The 8633-nt window shown below is 44.5% G+C and overlaps 1 pseudogene; it reads left to right on the forward strand.

Moving 5' to 3' along the window:
- Positions 1-255: 255 nt before the first annotated feature.
- Positions 256-5838, forward strand: LOC123090274 (uncharacterized; annotated as a pseudogene).
- Positions 5839-8633: the final 2795 nt, after the last annotated feature.

Here is an 8633-nt window from a genome sequence, read left to right on the forward strand (position 1 = left end):
GTGTGTTTGTTTCGTTGGTATGCTAAAATCTACCAGTAAGCGTAATTTTTTTCTACTTGCTCGACTAGAGTGTTATCGGTACATGACATACCTTGGAAACTATTACCTATTTCTTTCTATCAAGATTTTATTTCCAACTGTCCCCAACCAGCCTCCCTCAACACTCACAAGAGACCGATAGGCCGCAACTCCCACTTCCCAAATCTGATATGAACCCTGATTATTCCAACCACCGATCACTGTCGCCCGAGCATGATGTTTGATTTTGACAGCAAAGAGGACATAAGCAAGATATTCTCCATGTCATGCGGGTCCCTTCGCACCCGCATCGTGAAGGAGCGTCCCCTCCCTCCGCCTGGTGTTCCTTGAGATGCTGGTGTACCTCACCGATGTAAGGAATGCCGCCACCGTGGAGTCCTTCTCAAGGGCGGCCACATTGTCTAGGTCACTGTTTGCATCACTGCCTAGGCTCCTACCTATGCATCCACTGCCCTGGCCTTAAGGAAGACAGTTGTGGCATGCCCAAAATCGTCTTCGTGGAGAAGGACTTCCTCGTCCTCTCCATCTTCTTCCTGTCCATCCTTAGAGGGAAGCACGAGCACTTCGTCTACAAGGCTAGCCCCGTGTCATCATTGTGCCTGCTCCTAGGTCCCTACCTGTGCATCCTCACATCCTCAGATCTCGACCTCCTGCCCTACGACGATGACGACCTTTTCGTCCTGGCTGCGCTATGCTATTCACGGTCCTTTGGGTTTTACCCTCCATTTCTCCTCCTTTAGGATGTGGGTTTAGAGCTGTAAAGTGCCACAGGTGGAGCTATTGCTCCATGTTAGAGCACGAATGACCTTGTTTCTAGCTTCTAATGTGATTCACTTTGGAGAAGTTTGGATGGGTTGATATCTGGATGGGGATTATGTTCTGCAAGGTGCTCGAAAAAATGTGTGTGGCACACTTCATCGCAATTCCTAAGGTGATGTGTGGCAACAAGGACAACGTGAAATTGTCTGTGTGGCCAGTTTGGAATGTTGCATATAGTAATGGTATGATCAAGTTTTCCAAGATAGAAAAATATGAAATACCATATGTTGATGAAAGGTCGTATGTGGACATGGATACACTCTATGAGTCAGATGCCACGACCGGTTCTCCGGACATAAATTTCCAGAAAAGATCGTCGTGCTCATCAGCCCCATGATTACTGTTAGCTGATGAGGCTCCAACTTGATACAGCAATTCCAAGAAGAATACAACATATGTAGTACAAGACCATTCTGGCTGTGAGTACAGCAAACGGTTTCTAGTGGTTGATGGCGGAAGCGGTCTGTGAAACATCAGTGTCTATGGGGCTCATTTCCCACAGGAACAGCTGACCAGGTTAACTCCTATCTTCGCGAGGCTGCTATCTCCATTGTGTGGGTTCCGGGGCTGGCATCGCGTCGCTCCTCTCCGAGCAAGAAAATCTGGCCAAGACAATAGCCAGGGACAAGCCAGTGAGTACTTTGAATGTACTCGCAAACATCATGAGCACAGGTATAATATAACAACGATGTGCTAAAAATATTTTATGCTCATGACGTCAGTCACAAAAGATAAATGAAACTCTGATGCATGCAAGCAAGTTATTTATAAAAATGCAATAACATGGTAGTATAAAAATTTATGAAACAAATAACAAGCAATGCCACAGTCGGGCGTCTGAGCGACACCACATAAAGGGCTTTAAAAGAAATGCCACAGTCGGGCGTCTGAGCGACACCACATAAAGGGCTTTAAAAGAAATGCCACAGTCGGGTATCTGAGCGACACCACATAAAGGGCTTTAAAAGAAATGCCACAGTCGGGTGTCTGAGCGACACCACATAAATGGCTTTAAAAGAAATGCCACAGTCGGGCGTCTGAGCGACACCACATAAAGGGCTTTAAAAGAAATGCCACAGTCGGGTGTCTGAGCGACACCACATAAAGGGCTTTAAAAGAAATGCCACAATCGGGTGTCTGAGCGACACCACATAAAGGGCTTTAAAAGAAATGCCAGAGTTGGGCGTCTGAGCGACACCACATAAAGGGCTTTAAAATAAACAATCATAGTGAATATCCCGGAGGTAGAACCATCCCAGAGATACTCGATAATAACAATAATATCACAGGTTAGTCAACAACAATAATAATCATAGTTATCACAAGTCACGAGTAGTAATTCCATTACTGGTTAACTGTTTCACCTCCGAAGACCGACACTAAGACCGACACCTGACCCATCCCAGACTGTAATCCTTAACCATGGACACGGCTATTCGAATAGGTTTATTCTCTGCAGAGGGTGTACTCTTTACCCACGAGTAACGGATTTCTTTAGTCCATCGGGACTAATTCCGTCTACGGCCTTTTTGTTGAAAACCACCTAACTTGCACACACCAGCTTAACTCACACGTGTCTGGAACCACCCACGACACCTGTTAAGCAAACTCTAAGTGGGGAGGCTACAACCTCACGTAGCATGGGATCAAATTTATATCGCGCGCTCTAAGGGGTGGCCTCCCCTCTCGGTCCCAACCGGAAACACCCATGCCCCCGGACCAGGTGGCCTGCCTACCAGCTACAACCGGTATCTTCCACCATGGCCTCTCTGTACGGTGTGTGCTAGAAAAAGGCTGACAACTTACTGAACCGTACTCTACTTGCTGTAGAGACGAGTGGTAGTACGAAACAAGTATGGGGGTTACTGGCACAAGACTCGATCTACGGTCGACTCAGGAGGTTTAGGTATTCCCTGCATGGTTAGTATAACGAATATATTTCAACCAACAGAGTCACTGCTCATATCACCTTACCATGCCATACCAGACATAACCGTCCCGACGGAGACCGGCGACAAACTCATGCCTACCCAAGGCAGAGGTTTTCCCGGGTTCCTGCCGGTATGCATGCAAGGCACATGAGGGTGATTATCATCACAAGTGTGTTCATTTCCAACAGCCTGGAAATCACTAATATGCACTCATGCATATGATCATACCACATGAAATAACGAGTCCTTTGAAATGCGGTGGTGTTATAAATGTATCCACGATCACACCAAAAAAAATATTATGTCGGGATTCAGAATGCTTGCCTTCAATGTGTGGAAAGGCAGGGTGCACTCCAAAACTTGAAACATTTCTCCCCTCTTCAAAAATCCTATTTTAGCAATATAAAAGAATTAACACACAAAATAAAAACAGCACCAAAAGTTGTTCTGAAATTTTTTCAAATAAATCTTAAAATAAACTAGGTGAAATTTGAGAGAGGTAGGAAAAAGAATCAACTCATTTGGAGTTATATTTAAAAAGTTATAGCCAGTCAAAGATTTGGTCAAATCTGTTTTTAAAATAAAACAGAAAAGAAAACGTTTCAGATAGAAATACGCTTTTGGAGCGGGGAAAACGTACTGGGTGGATTACGTCTTCACTTAAACACGCGTGGCGGCGGAGTGGGCCACTGACAGTGGGTCCACGGGGCCCACTAGTCAGGTTTGACTAGTCTCTCTCCCTCTCCTTCCTCTGTCCCGAGCGGAGGCGGAGCTCTGACGATCGTCGCCGGCGACTGGCGGCTCCTCGCGGGGCCCTAAGGGCGGGGATGGATGCGCCACTCCAGTGCGGTCATCCCGGTGGTTGCCAGGCCGGTGGGGACGGAGGGAGCTGCCGGCGGCGAGCTTTGCGGCGGAGGAGGCCTCGGTGGCGAAGTGGTTTTGTGGCGGCGATGGCTCCCGATCAAAATCAAGCAGGGGGTTGAGTTCCTGGAAGGAAAGAGGGGTTCTTGGTGAAGAGAACGGAGAGGGGGAAGTACTGGAGGTGCCGGATTGGCCGGGGCGGTGGCGGCGGCAGGAGTTGCCGGAGATGAGGAAGGAAGCTCTCCTGGGTCGACTGGCGAGCTGGGGAAGCGTCATTGGGGTGGCCTAAGGTTGCCCGTGTGCGGGAACGGCCCGGGGCGTCCATTTATAAGCGAGGCAAGGCGGTTCCGCGGCGGCCGTGGATAAGCTTCCGGCGAACCGACGTTCTGTAGCAGCAGGGCATCGTGGCGGCGACGAGCGCTAGCGGACATGGATGCGGATGAGCTCGCACTGCTTCAGGGGCCAGGTGGCGAGCGGGAGGGGTTTGGGCGGCGCTGCCCGTGGCTGGAGCCACTGCGTACGCCGAAGTGCCGCCAAGAACGCCCTGGCGGCGGCACTGTAGCGTGCCAGGGTGGTTTGGCGTGATGCTGCAAGGCGGGGAGTTCGTGGCGAGGTGCTGCCGTGTGGGCCAAAGCCAGGGGGGCCAGCGTGTCGGCTCGGGCGCGGCATCGTGCAATATGCGCGCTCTGGGCCCGTCCAGTGCATGCACTGAGTGTGCTCGACGAAATGCCCGAGCATGCTAGGAGTCGCGGTTGAGGCTGGGGGTTAACAGGTCTAGATTTGGGCTTGCAAGGAGATCAGTGGACAAGCTGGTTTGGTCAGGGGATTAGGTTCACAGTGCAATGCCAAAACTCATGTCAAAACAGATCATGCCCATAAGGTGTTTGACAAAATGCTAAGCGCACTTAGGCAGGTCTTGGAGTGGCCAAAAACTCCAGATGGTGGTCTCTTTAGATGTACACGAGGGTGGTGAGGTTAGTTGGCCAAAAGCAGAAACTTGCTAGTGTAAGTTTTACAAAACTTCAATTCTGGATAGGAAATAAATAGCATTATTTCATGAACCAAAAATGATCCAAAAGGTGCATGCTCCTGGACTTAAGGGTTTAACATGGGGGACTACAAGTAGGAGAAATAATCAAGGGTTAAAGAGCAAGTAAAAACATGGTTGCTGTACAAACCATCAAGTTGGTCCAGACTGAAGATGAGGTTGATTCACTCAAATTTTTCAAAGAACAGCACTAGGTTTTTGCACAAAGTGGAATCTTAGGCCATTACCATCATCCCATAATTTTGGTGGAGGCTAGAAAGAATTCTTTAAAGGAGTTGTAGTGCAAAATTGCCTACTGGACCAGAGAACAAAATTTGCTGTAGAGCTCAAAATATTTCATGAATGAAATATATTTTTGCATAAAAGTGATTTAAAAACATCACATGACATCTCCAAATTTTGGTTGGAATTTTAAGTGAATTTATCAAATGGTTGTAGTTCAAATATGGCCATTTAACCTTGAAAAACCATTTTCAAGAAAATAAAGATCAAGCAACTTAATTATTTAATTAGTTACACTGATAAAAGGAAAGTTTTTCTTGAGAGGTTAAACAAGTCGAATAACATATTTGAAAAGTTTTCTCTTTGGGAAAAACTCATCATAACAGGGAAGGAAATGATTAAAAATCAAAATGGAGCTCAGAAATCCAAAGTTTTAATTCCTGGCAAAAATTTTAATTCATTAAAACAAGGCCAAATTTTTGGGGTGTCACATCAGACTACTTGACAAACCCCAAAGAAATTTGGTGGATGGCCATGACATGGTACAAAATGACTTCTTGGGACCATTGGAGCAAGGGATTCATGGCTTATGACAAGGAAATCTATGTTGACTACCCAAGTCATTCTATGTTGTTGCCTGACCTGGCCGTGAGTGATTCCTATGCAAGAGAGTTGACACTAAAGGACCTGCAAGCATCTCACCCTATCCTGAGATGGACTTGTGATTGTGGTGATGTTGTTTACTTGTTGTGTAAATTCAAAATTTAAAACATAAAGACATGGCCAATAACTATTGACCTGAAAAAGAATATGTTGGTTCATATGGCACCATTTTATTTCAAAGGATATACCTCAGCCCACCCTTGTGCATTGTCCAAGTATTCGAACATAGCTCCAGATAATTATGCTATTGCTTGATTATTGATCATTTGATTTATTCTTGGAGGCAAAGTACTTTGTTAATGTTTTCCTTTTGAAGTAAGTGTTACAATTATGAGTACGTTTCAGTATGGAGATTAGAGACATGTTTTAGTGGTTTATGTCAGTTATCCACTACATTGGGTAGGGTACAAATATTACTCATGTCCAAATGAACAAATATAAATTTGGTTACAACTTCACGTAGCTTGGTGGATGTAACTATATTAATAAAGACACATGCACCCTTAGTTTGCTGATGCACCACTACTAGGGAAAATCCTAGTAGTAGCGCGAGTTTTGAGGCTATCAGCAGCGCGGGCTGCCGCGCTACTACTACGACGCTACAACTAACTGTTAGTAGTAGCGCGTCCGCACCCTACTACTGTTGACTATATTAGCAACGCTTTTCTGGAACACGCTACTATTAATTAGCTATAGCGGTTTCCTAGCCCCTCGCTACTGCTATATGTTTCATCATTTCCCCCCTGCTTCCTACCCCGTTTCAGTTATAATAAACTGCAATTTCCAGATAGTAGGTACTACTAGATATCAATTTCATAAAGCATTATAGGTACTAGGTAGTACTCCCTTCGTTCCAAATTACTCGTCGTGGTTTTAGTTCAAACCACGAGAGTAATTTGGAACGGAGGGAGTACTAGATAACAATTTCATATATAGTCAACATGCATCCTCAAGCAGTACTAGGTGATATCGACGATGATCATCATATGTAGTTCTAAATGATATCGACGACGATCATCATATGTAGTTCTAGATGATATCGACGACGATCACCATATGTAGTTCTAGATGATATAGCCACACACACATATGTAGTTCTAGATGATATCGACGATGATCATCATCCTCAAGCCTTTGCAGTGGGTGTTCCTGATAGTAATTAGGATGGCCTGTCCAACACGAAGATTCTTGCCAACGAGGAATCTCTTCCACCAACCGAGTTTTAGTGTATGCGACCGTCCGTGTCCATGCGGTAAGTACATGTTGTGACGGAGCCCCTTGCGGTAAGGCGTAGTCCAACTGAGCCTTCTTCATCAGGATCGATACCATAACTCACAGATATGCTCTTTGCCAATTTCTGAATAAGAAAAACATATCAATTAATATATAGCCTTGCACATACTCTTGCAAATAAGTATATATGGATTATCCACACCATTAATAGTTCCTTAGATTCTACACTAATAAGCATGTGATTGGATTCTACACTAAAGCATATCATCGACTAGATTCCACACAACATATCATTGGACTCTACACTAAGCATATCATCGGATAATTTGCATTTGTAAGTATAACATACCATATCATGTCGATCGACCATGGTACTTGTCAGGCGGGTCACGAATGGCACCTCGACAAAGTCAGCATGTGGCGGAGTTATGTCCCATAGGTTGCACACCTCCTCCTCGCTCAACCTCATTCTTTGAGCTACGATGGCTTCATGAAGTGGGTCCTCATCATCTCCATCGAGTGGGTCCTCGTTATCTTCATCATCTTCGTCATCTTCATCATCTTCCACCAGGTTGATATAAATGACAGCCAACTTGGGTCTTTCTGCTCTGAAGGAGAAGCTGATCAACTCACCACCAGTAAGACGCATGCGGGTGAGGAAACGACCCATCCATCTCCTCCAACCTGCGACATATTGCGTCCTTTCTCGACCTCCATAGTGTACGCCCCTAGGAGCCTCAAATGTCACAGTGTCTCCTGTTAGCTTGTTGAATTTCAACCTCACATTGCATGGGACGATATGTGTAAAAAAAGCAAAATGACACAATGCAGTAATGCCAACACTAAAAATAAAATAGTTGTTACATTTCATATAATTCACTACAAGAAATATGTCAACTAGTGACCTTCTGTTAGTGACCCTGGAAGAATTGGTCATAGATCTATGACCATTTCAGACCAATTGGTCAAAAGCTGTTCGGGGGGCTCCAAACCCTAAACTATAACGACCATTTTGGTCAGAAAGGTTGTAATTTCCTTACACGAAATGGTCATGAAGCAGACAGCAGTGGTCAACTGCCTTATTTCTAGCTGATCACGACCAATATAGATGGTCATAACCTTGTAAATTGTGGTGGGTTGCTATGACTAGGCGCCACCTCATCAGTTTTGCCTATGTGTCATGTCCATGTGTCAATTTTTGCCCTAGGTTGTGAAGCAACCTATATTTCTGTCATTCCCAAAATTCGCAAAAAAATCTCATAAATTCTTTGGGTCATATCTTCGTCAAATATGTAAAAAACCTTCCTTGCCTAGTTCAAAAATAATTCAACAATATTCATTTTCCTATTCTGTTCAGAACAACACTTTGTGAAGGAAGTGCTATTTATATATTCTTGATTGCCCTCAAAATGTTTGGGCACTCTTTCCTATCCAAATCATTGCCTCATGAAAAAATTCAGTTCCATTTGCCCAGTAAATCTTCCTTGGCAAATTTCCAAAGTTTTTGTCCACCTAGAACCTTTGTGAAAGAAGTACTAGCTATGCATATCCTAATGAGTTGAACTTTTGCCACATATTCGATATGCCTATGTAACTTACGTACACCAAATTTGAGCTCATTTCATTTAGCCAATTTATCTCACTAATTTTCCAAAGTTTCTGTCTAGAGAAGAGCATTGTGAAGGAAGTACCACTTTGGCATGTCCAAATGGTATCCATTTTCTACAGTGCTTTCCTATGCCCAAATAACCATCCTCCACCAAATTTCAGCTCAATCCATTCATTATTTTGGGCCCATCTTAAACATTCGTATTTAT

Source organism: Triticum aestivum, chromosome 4B (genome assembly GCF_018294505.1).
Source record: "Triticum aestivum cultivar Chinese Spring chromosome 4B, IWGSC CS RefSeq v2.1, whole genome shotgun sequence".
In the NCBI taxonomy this organism is placed as follows: Eukaryota; Viridiplantae; Streptophyta; class Magnoliopsida; order Poales; family Poaceae; genus Triticum; species Triticum aestivum.